This window comes from Callithrix jacchus, chromosome 5 (assembly GCF_049354715.1).
Source record: "Callithrix jacchus isolate 240 chromosome 5, calJac240_pri, whole genome shotgun sequence".
NCBI lineage: Eukaryota > Metazoa > Chordata > Mammalia > Primates > Cebidae > Callithrix > Callithrix jacchus.
Genome location: NC_133506.1, coordinates 139,655,854 through 139,673,307, shown reverse-complemented (window position 1 = coordinate 139,673,307; position 17,454 = coordinate 139,655,854). Strand labels below are relative to the sequence as shown.

At 37.9% G+C, this 17,454-nt stretch overlaps 1 protein-coding gene across 33 annotated transcripts in view; it reads right to left on the bottom strand.

Annotated features, from left to right (window-relative positions):
- Nucleotides 1-17,454, bottom strand: part of ZMYM2 (zinc finger MYM-type containing 2) — a 122,859-nt gene that overhangs the window by 90,287 nt on the left and 15,118 nt on the right. The gene's annotated exons all lie outside the window — the stretch shown is intronic.

Below are 17,454 nucleotides of genomic sequence, written 5' to 3'. Positions count from 1 at the left end.
ATCATTTGGGGGGGTGGGTAGGAAGAACAGGGTCTTTGTCTGTCACCCAGGCTGGAGTGCAATGGTGTAATCATGGCTCACTACAGTCTCAATCTCCCAGGTTAAGGTGATCCTACCACCTCCAAGTAGCTGGGACTACAGGCCATCGTCACCACACCTGGCTAATTTTTTTTTTTTTTGGTAGAGACGACGTCTCACTATGTTGCCCAGGCTGGTCTCAAAACTCCTGGGCTTGAGAGATCCTCTGACCTCAGCCTCCCAAAGTGCTGGGATTACAGGCATGGGCCATTGTGCCTGGCCACCTCATCTTTTTTTGACCCATTTTTCTCATATTCTGTGGTTCCCATTAATTGTACAATTAAATCTTTCTGAAAATTATAATCTTTCTTGACCCTATCCAGAAAGTGTAAATTCTTTTTTTTGTCAGGCACTATCTATGTGCTTTATATACCAGTAGCAGGCTGAATAAGCTGAATAATGGCTGATAAAGATATCAGGTCCCCATTCCTGGAACCTATCTATAAATGTTACCTTACATGGAAGAAGGGACTTTGCAAATATGATTAACCTTAAGGACTTTTTTTTTTAACCTTAAGGATTTTAAAGTGAGATTTATATGGGATTACCTGGGTGGGTAACAAATGCACTCACGAGTACCCTTAGACATGCAGAGGGAGATTGCAGGTAAAAGAGAAGGCCACATGACCATTGGGAGGCTGAGGCAGGCAGATCACTTACGCCCAGGAGTTTGAGACCAGAACAGGCAACATAACGAAACCCCATTTCTAGAAAAAAATATAAAAATTAGCCAGGCATGGTGGCAGGTGCCTGTAGTCCCAGCTACTTAGGAAGCTGAGGAGGAGAATCATTTGAGCCTGGGAGTTTGAGACTGAAGTGAGCCATGACTGCACCACTGCACTCTAGCCTGGGCTACAGAGTGAATCCCTATCTCAGAAAAAAGAAAGAAAAAGAAAAGAAAAAAGCAATTCTGGCTTACAGATGCTACCTCTCTTGCCCAAGTCACACAGCTAAGTTGAATACCCAAGTCTCTAAAACTCAAGAGTTCAAAACTCATCATTCTGCTATATTTAAGTAATATTTTCTAAACACCTACTATATGCCAGGTTGTGCTGAAGCCAAAGAAAACAGCAGAGTTAAGAAGATAACCTCAGGCCAGTAATGGCTCATACCCATAATCCGAGCATTTTAGGAGGCTGAGGTGGGAGGACTGCTTGAGCCCAGTAGGAGTTTGAGACCAGCCTGAGCAACATAAAGAGACCTCTAACCTACTAAATATTAAAATTTAAAAATCAGCCAGTCATGGTGGCATACATCTGTAGTCCTGGCTACTTCAGAGGTTGAGGCAGGAGAATCACTTGAGACCAAGATTTTGAGGTTGCAGTGAGCTATGACTGTGCCACTGTATTCCAGCCTGGGCAACAGAGCAAACCCTGTCTCAAAAGAAAACACACATATATATATAGAGAGAAAATTTCTAGAACAAAGTTCTTGAGCAAAGGGAGATGAGATAGATCATGGGCACGGGTGGTAATAATCACTCATTCTGAACAAGAATCACTGGGGGCAAAGTGCAAGGGGTACTAACTAGAAGGGGTAAAACTGAAGGGTTAGATTACAGATTAATTGGCATATAGGATGACTAGGAAGTTCCAGTGGCTTATATACAGTGGTTTGGCCTAATTTTCATAGAGTGTATTATCTGAAAAAATGAGGAGATACTGGCTATGTAGTTCTTAAAGACTAGTTTAAAAACATTTACTTAAAAGAGCCTCTGAGAGAATAAAAAATAAACTAATAAGTATTGCTTTGATTTACCGATGACAGTGGTAGAGGCATTTTTCACCATACATCTTGTAGCATTTTCTTAATTTTGAACCACATAATTTATCATTTATTTTTTTAAACTAAATTTAAAAAAATTTTAAACAGAATAATGGAGAGTGAAGAGATAACTAGTTTGGTGATCAGAGAACATCTCTTTAAGCAAGTAACATTTACACTGAAATATGAAACAACAAGAAAGATTCAGCTGTGAGAAAACTGGGGAAAGGATATTCCAGGCAAAGAAAACAGCTTCTGCAAAGCCTAGGGGGAATGAAGTTGGCAAATCCAAGCAGCAGAATAAAGCTAATGTGGCAGATCAGAGTAGGAAGCAAAGAGGAGAATAAAATGAGATAAACAGGCACAGAGTAACACATCAAGGCCAACAAGCTAATTCATTAATTACACTTAACAGATTTACAGAGCACCTAGTATGCACAAGATACTTTCTAGGCACATGAGAAAAATCAGTAATCAAAACAGGTAAACAGCCCTGCCCTTAGAAAGCATTAATTCTAAAAGTGAAAGTTTGGATTTTATTGGAACAGGAAACATTGCCATGTTTTCAGCAAACAGGTGACATAATCTATGGTTTTAAATATATTGCTGTGGCTGCTATATGAGAATAAGAGGGAAAAACTAGAAACAAAGAAACAAACTAGATGGTCACTGAAATGGTCCAAGTGACAGATAATAGTAGCTGAAAAAGGGGTAGTGATGGGAGATAAGAAAAAGTGAACAGATTAGGATATTTTAAAAGGTAGATCTCTTACTGACATGAAAAAAATCTACAAGGTATACTAACGACTTTAAGAAGTTACAGAACACTCATGGAGAGAGAGTAGAAAAACGCTTAGCAAACGCTGGGAAGGGTAGTGGCAAGTTGAGGGGTTAATGGGCACACACACAAAAAAAAACCAGAATAAGACCTACTATTTGATAGCACAACAGGGTGACTATAATCAATAATAATTTGACTGTACATTTAAAAATAACTAAGAGCATAAATGGATTATTTGTAATACAAATACTTGAAGGGATACTCTATTCTCCATGATGTGATTATCACACATTGCATGCATATATCAAAACATTTCATGTAGCTGGGCAGAGCCTGAGGCAGATGAATCACTTGAGGTCAGGAGTTAGAGACCAGCCTGGCCAACATGGCAAAACCCCGTCTCTACAAAAAATACAAAAATTACCTGGGCATGGTAGCACACACACCTGTAATTCCAGCTACTCAAGAGGCTGAGGTATGAAAACCACTTAAACCCAGGTGGAGGTTGCAGAGAGCTGAGATTGCACCACTGCACTCCAGCCTGGGTGACAGAATGAGACTGTCTTAAAAAAGAGAGAGAGAGACTCTGTCTCAAAAAAAAAGAGAAAGGAACCAAAACCAAAAGAAGCCAAAACCAGTTATGTTCACTTTAACTATCAAAGTTACTATAGCATTATTTAATTATCAAAGTATGCAATCTAGCCCTTTAGTTTATATATACTGTATTATTCTCTGACCACTAAGGGTCCCCATAAAACCAAGTTCTAGTGTCAGGAGGGTACTTTCCCCGACTCAACAAAGAAAGAAAAATGAAATATTTTCATAACATTCAAGAGTTTACACAATACTAAGGTCTTATTTTATTCTCACGTAACTTTGACAGTAACCCCTTTGAGTTAAAAAACAGAATTTTTTTCTATAATAAAATAGCAGCTCACACATTAATTAAAATTGCCCAAGGTCCCAAGACAGCACAGGATTCAAACACTATGCACAGAGCTCAATTTCAAAACCAGTCTCCATTCTTCTCAAAGCAAGAGCTGCAGGTCTATCTGTTGTCAGATGAAAGACATATTGAGATTGGAAAATGGCAAAAGATACATTTATAACTGCTTTAAAGAAAATGCGCCGGGCGCTGTGGCTCATGCCTGTAATCCCAGCACTTTGGGAGACTGAGGCAGGAGGATTGCTTGAGCTCTGGAGTTCAAGACCAGCCTGGGCAACATAATGAAACCTCGACTCTACTAAAATATAAAAATTAAATTAGTCTAGGCGTGGTGGCTCACGCCTATAATCCTACCACTTTGGGAAGTTGAGGCAAGTGGATTGTCTGAGCTCAGGAGTTCGAGACCAGCCTGGCCAACATGGCGAAACCCTGTCTCTTATAAAAACATATATATGTATACAAAAAATTAGCCAGGCGTGGTGGCACATGCCTGTAGTCCCAGCTACTAGGAAGGCTGAGGCACAAGAACTGCTTGAACTTGGGAGGTGGAGAGTGCAGTGAACCCAGATTGCACCACTGCACTCCAGCCTGGGTGACAGAAAAAAAAAAAATTAGCCAGGCATGATGGCGTGCGCCTGTAATCCCAGCTACTCAGGAGGTCAAGGCAGGCAGGTTGCTTGAGCTGGCAAGTTCAAGACCAAGTCAGGGCAACATGGCAAAACCCTGTCTCTGCAAAAAAATGAGCCTGGCATGTAGCATGTGCCTGTGGTCCCAGTTACTCAGGAGTCTGAGACAGGAGGACCCCTTGAGCCCAGGAGTTGGAAGTTGCAGTGAGCCAAGATCGCACCACTGCACTCCAGCCTGAGCAACAGAGCCAGACTCTGTCCACAAAAAAATAAAAATAAAAAAATAAAAGAAGAAAGAAAAAAGGAAAGGGAAAGGGAAAGGGAAAAGGAAAAGGAAAAGGAAGGAAGAAAGAAATGGATAATTCTATTTAAAAGCTTAACCCAGCACAACACTATAGTCCCAGCTATATAGGCAGGGGAATCACTTGAGCCCTGGAGTCCAGCATGGGCAAAATAGGAAGATTGCCATCTCAGAATAAACAAACAAAAAAAGAAAGGTGATTATTTGCTTTACCCAAAGACCTACAAATTACTACTCCATATCCTAAGACATTATTTCAAAAATTAAAATACAAACATCATTAAGACAGTTCCTTAACAAGGAAAGCTTCCTTATAGCAAAAATAAGATATACTAAGGAGAAAGTTTCGGATATGTCCTTTAGTTACTTTTTGGTTTTTTTCTTTTGGAGACAGAGTTTTGTTCTTGTTGCCCAGGCTCAATGGTGTGATCGATCTCAGCTCACCGCAACCTCTGCCTCCCGGGTTCAAGCAATTCTCCTGCCTCAGCCACGCAAGTAGCTGGGATTACAGGCATGCGCCACCACACCCGGCTAATTTTGTATCTTTAGTAGAGATGGGGTTTCTCCATGTAGGTCAGGCTGGTCTCGAACTACCAACCTCAGGTGATCCGCCCACCTTGGCCTCCCAAAGTGCTGGGATTACAGGTGTGAGCCACTGCGCCCAGCCCTTTACTTTTAAGTAAACTTGAAAAAAAATTTTGTTAACATTTCCATTACAGAAAGTTTAAAAAAATTGATGTATACTGAATAACATTTTCATTCAAAATTATCATAACTCAATTAAAATTTTTTTAATACAAGTACTATCATTCAGTGATAGCTAATATTCCTTTAATGCTTATTATGGGCCAAATATTCATGTCAAACACTATAGCAACCCCTTGAAGTAAAATCATAATTATCTCAATTGTACAGATTTTTTTAAATCCTCAACAGTTAAGTAAGCTGCCCAAAACCACAGCAATAAAATGGTAGAGGTCAGGATTTAAATATTCACAGCTATTAAGCAAAATGAAATTAAGTATTAAGCAATAATGTAAATAAATAATGATACTTTTTTTTTCTTGAGACGGAGTCTTGCAGTGTCGCCTAGGCTGGAGTGCAGTGGCACTATCTCAGCTCACTGCAACCTCTGCCTCCCAGGTTCAAGGGATTTTCCTGCCTCAGCATCCTAAATAGCTGGATGCATGCCACAACATCCAGCTAACTTTTTGTATTTTTAGTAGAGACAGGGTTTCACTTCGTTGGCCAGGCTGGTCTTGAACTCCTGACCTCGTGATCTGCCCACCTGAGCCTCCCAAAGTGCTGGGACTACAGGCATAAACCACTGCGCCCAGCCATAGCTCTTATTTTTTAAAAAACACAACCATTCAATAAAATAACGAAATCAATATTCAAAATACACAAGCTTCAAAAGGAGTATCAAGTCCGAAGTACTAAGCCACAGTGGGATTTAAAAAACAACGAATGGGGCCGGGCATGGTAGCTCACACCTGTAATCCCAGTTAGGAGGCAGAGGCAGGTAGATCACTTGCATTCAGGAGTTAAGAAAACAACCCTGGCGACAGGGTGAAATCCTGACTCTACAAAAAATACAAAAATTAGCTTGGCGTGGTGGTGCACATCTGTAGTCCCAGATACTTAGGGGGCTGAGGTGGGAGGAACACTTGAGTCAGGGAGGCAGAGGTTGCTGTGAGCACAGATCATGCCACTACACTTCAGCCTGAGCAACGGAGTGAAACCTTGTCTTAACAACAAAACAATGAAGCTAAACTTGTAGCTAACATTCACTTCTCATAAGGTGCTAATCAACATAATGATTTTCTAAGAAATGAGGTAACAGCTCAGCCCAAATCTACAGATGTTATAAAATGCATAGGCTTTAAATATATATGTTCTTTGGCTCCTTTGTTTTGGCATACTTGAAAAAGAAGAAAACCACTTCTGCGGCAGAAAAGCTAGAACTGATTTCACAGTTCCCTCTGGTGGCTGCTGTGTGTCAATTCAGTCTCGTTAGAAGAAAATAGTGTAGCATAAAATAGGACTTTCTTTTGTTGTTTGTTTTTGAGATGGGAGTCTTGCTCTGTCGCCCAGAATGGAGTGCAGTGGCATGATCTCGGCTCACTGCAACCTGTCTCCCAGATTCCAGCGATTCTCCTGCCTCAGCCACACGAATAGCTGGGAATACAAGTGTGCACCTAATTTTTGTATTTTTTAAGTAGAGACGGAGTTTCACCATATTGGTCAGGCTGGTCGAACTCCTGACCTCGTGATCCGCCTGCCTTAGTCTCCCAAAGTGCTGGGATTACAGGTATGAGCCACCGTGCCCGACCAAAATAGGACTTTCTTTACCATAGTTAGATCCCTGCAGCAATCTACTTCCCAAAACAGAGTAACCATTCAACTATAACAGCTATTTTCAAATCAGACTGTAAATAATATTGGTCACTTCTACATATCATCGACATAATGTTTCAACCACAAAACATCTACTTTGTTCTTTAAAGAAAGACAATCTAATTAGAAGTCGACCACTTCTCCAAGTAACATCTACTCCATATAGCCGCCACTCTTTAACCTCCAGTCAATTCTAATTAGCTGTTTAATACTGAAAAAATAACTTTTCTGAGTTTCTATTTTACCACAGTACATGGTATAAAAATGGTTCACATGGCTTTTCTTCTAATTCAAAGATATAACTGAATGTGAAAACTACTTCGCACACTCCTAAATTCTTACCTAACTCCTAAATAATTACCAGACAACTGATGTTTGTACCTCAGAATTTCAGTAAGTTTCCAATTAATTTTTAAGCTGCCTTGTGATACTCCACATTATAAATCATAAATGCTTTTAGTTTTATTTGGTCTTTATCTTGATTCAGTGAGAATTAACACAACAGCTGATGGTGTCATGAAAAACAATGAAAAGGTGATAGTTAAAATATATTTGTATCAAGAAAATATTAGTACTTGCTGATAAAGGCTGATGAACCTTCAAAAAATAAAATCACAAAGAAAGTACTTCAAAGTACTTCAACAAAAATATTCATCATCTTCTTCTTTATAAGTCTATCTAAATGCTTTCTAAGTATTGTTAAAGAACTACAAAGAAAGCTAAGGTGAATTCTGTTTTACAGCAAAGGGTATTTTAAGTATGTATTCATGGCGCTTATAATAGTTCTGAGTTAATATGACAGATTTAAAATGTTAAGAATAAAAATTCCTGGCTGGACACAGTGGCTCACGCCTGTAATCCCAGCACTTTAGGAGGCCATGTTGGGCAGACTTCTTGAGCCCAGGAGTTGGAGATCAGCCTGAGCAACATGGAGAAACCCCATCTCCACAAAAAATAGAAAAATTAAATGGACATAGCGATACACACCTGTGGTCCCAGCTACTTAAGGGACTGAGGACCACTTAAACCCAGAAGGTTGAGGCTGCAGTGAGCCAAGATTGTGCCACTGCACATCAGCCTGGGTAACAGAGCAAAATTCTATCTCAAAAAAGAAAAAAAAGAAAATGTCCTAATAAAATAGGATTTATTAAAAGCATTATCATTAAAGTCAAGAATAAGATAAGAACATCATCCTTTTACTATTACCATATAGCAATGTTCTAGAAGTAACAGTCAATGCAATTATACAAAAAATATATGAAGAGATATAAAAAGGTGAAAGGGGAAAATATTATACATAAATTATAAATTCTTTATCCCAAAGACCCAAAAGATTTCCCTGAAAAACTATTACAGACAGTGAGTTTATATAGTAAAATAACTTTATCTAAACAAAATATTAATATGCAGAAATCAGTCAACTAACTGGATGGCCATAAAATTTTGCTCCCATCCAAAACTCAAGTAAACCTACAATAAGGGGATTTTTTCTTAAAGGACAAACCTACAAGGAAAAAGAGATAGGAGAAAATTCAAGTGCACTAAAATTTTGGAAGAAGGAGAGCAGACAGGCGTGGATTAGTTATAACTGACTTAGCAGGCTTGAAAAAGAAAAACACTGAACTCACAGGAAGCAAAGTTTTAAAATGAACAAATTACAAATAAAACTGTAGTTAACATTCATTTCTCAAGGTAGGAAGTATCTTCATCAACGTAATAATTTTCAGAGGAATGAGGTGACAGTTCAAAACAGAATACCAAACAGGTTCAGGAACCACTGAAAGTAATGGCAAAAACCACAATTACTTTTGCAACAACCTAATAGCAACATCTCTTCTGCAAAGGAGATGGTGTACTTAGGACAGCTAATGTTTGGGACGCCAAGGCAGTAGGATCACTTTAGGTAGGACTTCGAGACCAGCCTGGCCAACATGGTGAAACACCGTCTCTACTGAAAATACAAGAATTAGCCAGGCATGGTGGTGCATGCCTGTAATCTTAGCTACTCAGGAGGCTGAGGCATGAGAATCACTTGAGCCTGGGAGGCAGATGTGGCAGTGAGCCAATACCAGGCCACTGCACTTCAACCTGGGTGAAAGAGCAAGACTCTGTCTTAAAAAAAAAAAAAAAAAAAAAAAAAGACAGCTAATAGACAACTCAGTGAAAACTAGTTGAAAAGCAATTAGAAACCAACATTTCCTTTCCCATCCAAATAAATCCACAAGTTTAATCTGTGGAGCAAGTACAAGATTGACTTTGGACAGGAAGATACCAGGTACAGTTCAGAGGCAAGCCCCTTCTTTCAGTTGAATCTGAGGTATAAAATAAACTGATACATACTCAGTACTGGTGTTGAGACCTAATCTCCACCTAAAACTGCAAGCCACACATCTCCCCATTTAGGAAATTGGAAGGCTCTTTCTGGAAACATGATTTCATAAAAAGATACCCAAGAATGGAGATTTCCCAACACTCACTCACCCAGATCATCCCTTAATGAAGTGTGACATCAACAGTGTACTGTGATCCTCAATGGCTGAGAGTGTCCAAACAGCTTTTAGACATGCATTCTTAACCATGAACAGACAACCAAGAACTAAACAGCTGAGTAAAGATATGAAAAATACCTTCATGATGAAAACAAACAGAATGAAAAACTTGACTTGGTAGAATTGGTAACTATATGGGGGAGGAATCTTTTCAGAAAATAATTTATTCAGAGAGATAAGAAAAGATACCCACAAAATATGAACATAATGCCAGGGAAAAAAAATCTTATTTACAGGAGGAAAAAGGTACTACTCCATGTTAAAAATATGAGTGCAGAAACTTAAAATCCAATAGATGAAAATACCATTTCCCACCTAATAAAACCAGGGTTCCTTGGAGAAATGGTATATTGCAGGTCAGAGGCAGGAAATGTATAAGATTAGCCTAGAACACCTGCTTATAGTAGATAGCAAGAAAGCTACTGCAGACTAATGGGGGAGTTGAAAGGACTCCAGAGCCAACATGAATAGGCTCCAACTGGCCAAAGACAGCATGAATAAAAATCACTGCAATTAATTAAAACACATCCAGTATGTGGTTTTGAGGGGTTTTTTTGTTTGTTTTTGAGAGGCAGGGTCTCACTGGCAACCCAGGCTGGAGTGCAATGGCATGATCATAGCCCACTACAGCCTTGAACTTCTGGACTTAAGTGCTTAAGTGATTTTCCCACTTTAGCCTCCTGAGAAGCTAGGGCTACAGACATGTGCCACCATGCCTAGCTAATTGTTTTATTTCTTGTAAAGACAAGGTGTCCTTATGTTGCTCAGGCTCTTGAACTCCTGGCCCTAAAGCAATCTTTCTGCCTCAGCCTCTCAAAGTACTGGGATTATAGGCATGAGCCACCATGCCTGGCCTCAAATATGCTTAAATCTATGAGTTCATCACGATACTAATACCCACAAAAACAAACCTAATTCCAAAGCAAGATTCAATAACATAAAGATATCAATTTTTCCTAAATTATCTGTAAACTTACTTTGATCCCAATAAAAATACTAACAGAATTTTTAATTAGATAAACTGATTCTCAAATTTATATGGAAAAATAAACAAGCAAGAACAGAAAATTCCTTTTTTTTCTTTGAGATAAGTTTCGCTCTACTGCCCAGGCAGTGGTGCAATCTCAGCTCATTGCAACCTTCACCTCCCATGTTCAAGTGACTCTTATGCCTCAGCCTCCCAAGTAGCTGAGATAACAGGAGTCTATCACCAGGCCCAGCTAACTTTTTATATTTTTACTAGAGACGAGGTTTCACAATGTTGGGCAGGGTGGTCTCCAACTCCTGACCTCAAGTGATCTGCCCCGCTTGGACTCCCAAAGTGCTGGGATTACAAGCGTGAGCCACTGCACCCAGCCAAGAACAGGAAAATTCTAAAAAGAGATGAGTAAGAGAAGAAACTAGTATATTATGAAACTACAATAAATAAAACAGTGAGGTATAGAATAAGAACAGATAGAACAGACAGACAAAAGAGTATGAAATAGACCCAATATACCAAGAAATTTAGTATTCAATGAAATTTCAATAGGGGATATAGATTTTTCAGTAAAGCAGTCTAAAACAACTGGGAAGCAACTGAGAAATATTACTTTGAATTCCTCTCTCACACCAAAAGAAATTCCAACATAAAAATAAAAGTTTGGGGAGCCACCTACCCCTTACCATATATAAACGTTTATGTAAGATAAAGTCTTAAATTTAAAAATTATTGGCCAGGCACAGTGGCTCAAAATATATATATATATATATATATATATATATATATATATATATATATAAAATAAAAATTGTAATGTAAAAGTAAATTATAAGAATACTGATTTTTTATTTTTATAATTTTAAAGTTATAAGATCCTTGTAAATATGGCATTAAAAAATAGATATATTTGGGAGGCCGAAGCAGGTGGCTCACAAGGTCAAGAGATCGATACCATCCTGGCCAACATGGAGAAACCCCATCTCTACTAAAAAAAATACAAAAATTAGCTGAGCATGGTGGTGCACAACTGTAGTCCCAGCTACTCGGGAGGCTGAGGCAGGAGAACTGCTTGAACCCCGGAGGCAGAGGTTGCAGTGAGCCAAGATCGCGCCACTGCACTCCAGCCTGGCACCTGGCAACAGAATGAGACTCTATCTCAAAAAAAAAAAAATAGATATAATAACAAAATTTTTTAAAAAGAAAAAATACAGATGAAGACAGAGACTTTAGGTGAAATGAGGCTCAATGGCGGTGGGAAGTTCTAGATATGGGTACTTCCACCCAAGCAACCACTGAGTGGCAAAAAATGATTGGAACCAGCTACTTTGGATCTCTAGAACTTGACTGTACACCTAAAACAATTATAGGAGCGATGGAGGGAGAGACTGGTGTTCATTCGTAAGTGAATAGTACAAACCAGCCACTATCCCTCACTCCTTACCCCAACTCAGCTGTGGGAACAGCACACTATGTTCCTGGAACAGCTGGCTGGACACAGGGCTAGCAATGATTAACTTTTATCAAAATTTGGAATTGTGTGTTTGGGCTGATCTGGAGCAGACACCTTGGTTTTAGCCTCCTGGGCAGGAGCAGCTTTCCCTGCAGCATCTATCAGATTTACTGAGAACATAATCCTTTTTCTCTTGACTTCATTATCTACCCACCTTGGCCTCCCAAAGTGCTGGGATTACAGGCGTGAGCCACTACGCCCAGCCTATAATTAATTTTTTAATATAATGTAAAAGATAAAGATATAAAACAGTAATTTAGGCTGGGCAAGACCAGCCTGACCAAAATGGAGAAATCCCATCTCTAGTAAAAATATAAAATTTGCCAGGCATGGTGGTGCACACCTGTAACCCCAGCTACTTAGGAGGCTGAGGCAGGAGAATTGCTTGAACCCAGGAGGCAGAGGTTGTGGTGAGCCAAGATAGCGCCATTGCACTCCAACCTGGGCAACAAAAGCAAAACTCCATCTTAAAAAAAAAAAACAACAGTAATTTTAAATTTATATTAATGAGCACATAACATATACAAATGTAATCTATGACAATAATAATACAAGTACAGTAGTAGAGTGTATACTTCTGAAATGAAATTATTTGCAGTATGTTATTATAAATTTAAGATGCCTATTTTAATCCCCAAGGTAATCATTAAAAAAAAAACTTTAAAAATATATAGAAAAGAAGGAAATCAAATGATATACTAGAGAAAAATTTAACATAAAAAGCCATAGAAGAAATGGAAAGAAAAAAAGACATGCAGAAAACAGCAAATGGCAGAGGTAAATCCTTATGAAGAATTATCTTAGATATACACAGGCAGACTGAATTTTTAAAAACACAATCCACCTATATGCTGTCTACAGAAGATTCACTTCAGGGCCAGGCACCACGCTCATGCCTATAATCCCAACGCTTTGGGGGCCCAAAGTGGGAGGATTACCTGAGCCCAAGAGTTAAGAGACCAACCTGGGCAACAGAGTGAGAGCCCATCTCAATTTAAAGAAAAAGATTCACTTCAGATACAATGATATAGAATAGTTAAGTAAAAGGACAGAAAACCTATCACATGCAAATATTAGCCAAATGAGAACTGGAGTTAACTATACTAATATCAGAATTAACTTTAAATTTAAAAAAAAAGATTATGAGACAAAGGAATTATATATTGACAAAAAGTTCATTCTAGCAAGAAGAAACAGCAGGTTCTAAATATATAGATACCTAACAACTAAGCCCCAAAATATATTAAAGCAAAATTTACCAGAATTAAAAGGAGGGAGAAACACAGAACTCTGTAATAGTTGGAAACTTCATTTTACCCTTCCAAAAATGGATAGAACCACCAAACAGAAGATAAATAATGAGTTGGAAGGGGCTTAAACAACACCATAAACTACCTAGACCTAAAAGACATATACATACAACAGACTAGTATTCAGCCTCTAAAAGGAAGAAAATTTTGACACAGGCTATAACATAGAAGAACCATGAAGACATCATGCTACATGAAAACAGCCAGTCACAAAAAGCCAAATACTGCATGATTCCACTTACATGAAGTATCTAAGCAGTCAAATTCATAAACAGAAAGTAAAATGGTGGTTACCAGGGGCTCAAGAATAATGGGGAACTGTTGTTTAATAGGTAGAGTTTTGATATTATAAAACAAAAAAGGTCTGGATATCTCCTGTGTGACATGTGAATATACTTAAAAATACTGTACACTTAAAAGTAATGAAAACGGTAAATTTTATGTTTTTTTTTTTTTTACAATTTAAAATAAAAAAGAAAGAAAAAATAAAGTACCATTTCACACTCATTAGGATTGCCATTTTTCTAAAAAGGCTCAGGAGTGGTGGCTCACACCTATAATCCCAGTGCTTTGGAAGGCCAAGGTGAAAGACTAAATTGAGGCCAGAAGTTCAAGACCAGCCTGGGCAACATAGCAAGATTCCATCTCTAAGTTATTACACACATATATAAATTTTAAAAATGGAGAAAAAAAGGTTTTTTTAAAAAAAGGAAAGAAAAACTTAAGTACTGATAAAGACCTTCAGATATTAGAACCCTTGTGTATTGCTGGTAAAAACGTAAAATGGTACCATACCATGGAAAACCGTTTAATGGTTCCCCAAAGTTACATATGGATATTAACCTATGACCATCAATTTCATTCTGAGATATATACCCAAAATAACTGAAAGCAATGACTCAAAAAAGACACCTGTACAACAATGATCACAAAAGCATTTTCCCAATGGCCAAAAGGTGAAAACAACCTATGTGTCCAACAAAAAGTGAATGGATAAATAAAATGTTGGTAAACATATACAGGGGAATATATACAGCCTTAACAATGAATAAAATTCTAATACATACCACAACACAGACGAACTTTGAAAACATGCTAAGTGAAGTAGGTCAGACACAATAGGACAAATATTGTGATTCCATTCATGAGGTAGTTCGACATTATAAGCAAATTCATAGAAACAAAAGGTAGAACAGAAGTTACCAGGGGCTGGAGGGAGGTGAGATGAGGAATGCTAATGAATATAGTTTCTATTTGGGATGATGAAAACATTCTGGCAATCGATATTGATTTTTGCAAGAAATTGTGAATGTGTTTAATGCCTCAAAATTGTGTACCCTTAAAAATGGTAAAATAAAAAATAGTCAATCTGGCCAGGCACGGTGGCTCATGCCTGTAATCCCATCACTTTGGGAGGCTGAAGAAGGGGGATCACAAGGTCAAGAGATTGAGCCCATCCTAGCCAACATGGTGAAACCCCATCTCTATTAAAAAAACAAAAATTAGCTGGGTATGGTGGCACACACCTACAGTCCCAGCTACTTGGGAGGCTGAGGCAGGGTAATCTCTTGAATCCTGGAGGCAGAAGTTGCAGTGAGCCAAGATCGCACCACTGCACTCCGGCCTGGCAACAGAGTGAGATTCCGTCTCAAAAAAAAAAAAAGAAACAGTCCATTTTATGTTACTATATTTTACTGGTTTTCTTTAGAAAAGAAAAAAAAAGACATCACATGGGGGAAAAAATGCCAAAAGCAATGATAACGCTATGAAAAAAAAAGTTGTAACTCATAATAAAATGAAGACAAAGAGCTCCTACAATCAATGAGATAAACCAACAAATAGAATAAAGGACAAAAAAAAACAAACACAGTTCACAAAAAAAGGAAACATCACTCTTAAATATATATCTACAAAAATACTACTTAAATTCTGAAGGGCCACCAATTTTCTCCTATATTAACAAAGGCCCAACAATTTTTAACAATATCCTGTGAGTAAGACTCCCATTCTGTAAACTGGTACAATTATAAAGAGGGCAACTAGAAAAATATTTCTTGGACCAAGAAATTCTACTTTTAGGCATCCATCCAACAGATGTATTATCTCATATTGTAAAAAACAAAACATGAAAGGATATTCAGAGTAAAATCAAAAGATTTTAAACAATCTAAGTGTCCTCTTAACAGACAACCTAATGATGACAAAGACATACAACAAAATACTATGCAGCACTTTGAAACAATGAAGCAACTCTAAATGGACTTACATGCTAGTAAGGAACAACCGCACATAAAAATTAAGTGTAAACAGCAAGGTACAGAACAATACATAAACACACCACACATACACACACACGGTATAAAATACACATACACACACACACACACACACACACACACACAAACGCACACCGGATAAACACCCAGGAAAAATGACAACAGTAGTTTGCCTCTAGGGAAAAGAATTGAGTAGATGAATCAGAGGGAAGAAGAATGAGTTTCTGTTTACCCTCTTCTACCTTTTAAAGTTGGTATGATATGCAAATATACTGGGATTTGATTAGGGTTTCAATGAATTTAAGAGATTAATTTGGAGACAAATTTAACATTTTTACATTACTGAAGTCTTCCCACTCAGACATATGTCCATCTTTCCATTTAGTTTTCTTATATATCCTACGGTACAGGTGCCCAACCTTTTAGCTTCCCTGGGCCACAGTGGAAGAACTGTCTTAGGCCACACATAAAATACACTAACACTAATGATAGCTGATGAGCTAACAACAAAAATCACAAAAAAATCTCATAGTGTTTTAAGACGTTTTACAAATTTGTGTTGAACCACATTCAAAGATTTCCAAGGCTGCATGTGATCTGTGGGCCTCAGGCTGGACAAGCTTGCTCTATGGTATTGTTTTTGCTTGTTTGTTTTTGAGACAGAGTCTCCCTCTGTTGCCCAGGCTAGAGTGCAGTAGCGCCATCTCGGGTCACTGCAACCTCCGCCTTCTGGGTTCAAGCAATTCTTCTGCCTCAGCCTCCCGAGTAGTTGGGACTAAAGGCGCATACCACCATGCCTGGCTAATTTTTGTATTTTTAGAAGAGACAGGTGTCACCATATTGACCAGGCTGCTCTCAAACTCCTGACCTCAGGATCCACCCACCTCAGCCTCCCAAAGTGCTGGGATTACAGGTGTGAGCCACTGTACCTGGCCACCCTATGGTATTGTTTTACAGTTTCCTTCATTCAAGTCTTGCATACTTCTTGTTATAGTTATTCCCATTTTTTGCAGTAATAACATGGATTTCTCCATTACATGAAAAAATTTACATAGCAAAAAAAGATACCATAAAGTATATATATTTCTAACAGCTATAACAAAAAATTGATATTTATACTTCAGAGGGAACATTAAATTTAGCTATTTGATAACATACAGTGTTGGGAAGAATGTGGAGGAAGTGGTGGAAATGCAGTTGGTATAGTGGAATAATGAAGGGCAATTTGGCAGTTATCTATTAAAATATATAATATGCATACACTCTGACTCAGAAATTCCTATTCTCAGAATCTTCCCTAGAGAAAACACTCATAAATACAAAGAAAATACAAGTATATTTCTTGCAGAATTATCTATAATAGCGAAAAACTGGAAATAAACTGTCCATCAAAAGAATGTCTAAGCTGTATTATATCCATGCCATTAAATACTTCACAACAGTTAATTAAAAAGGAGATCTTTCTGTATTAATGCCAAAAGACAGCTAAGACATAACACTAAGTGAAAAAAAAAGTTGCAAAAAGATATGTATAGTATACATGTTTTTAAAAGGCATACACAAGATTACTAAATAATTCTTATGGGTACATGTAATACATGCTAGAGTGATATTCTTAACCTTTGGAGAATGGAGACAGGGACCAGGGAACCAAAGACAGATGACATAAATTATGTATGCACATTGCTTACAATTTAGCCATAAATCTGTTTAATGTATCTTTACTAGATACCTAAAACAATGCTATTCTGGCATTAGAAGCTGATCGGAACCATTTAATTCATGTGCTCAGCTACTAAAAATCCATTCAAGGGTTATGACAGAGTCTAAACAAAAAAAAAAATCCCTTTGATCTAATAAATAAATGATTACATCAATTAATTCATTCAAGTATCTCTAAGGTTTAGAATTTTTAGAGTCAAGAAACAATTTCT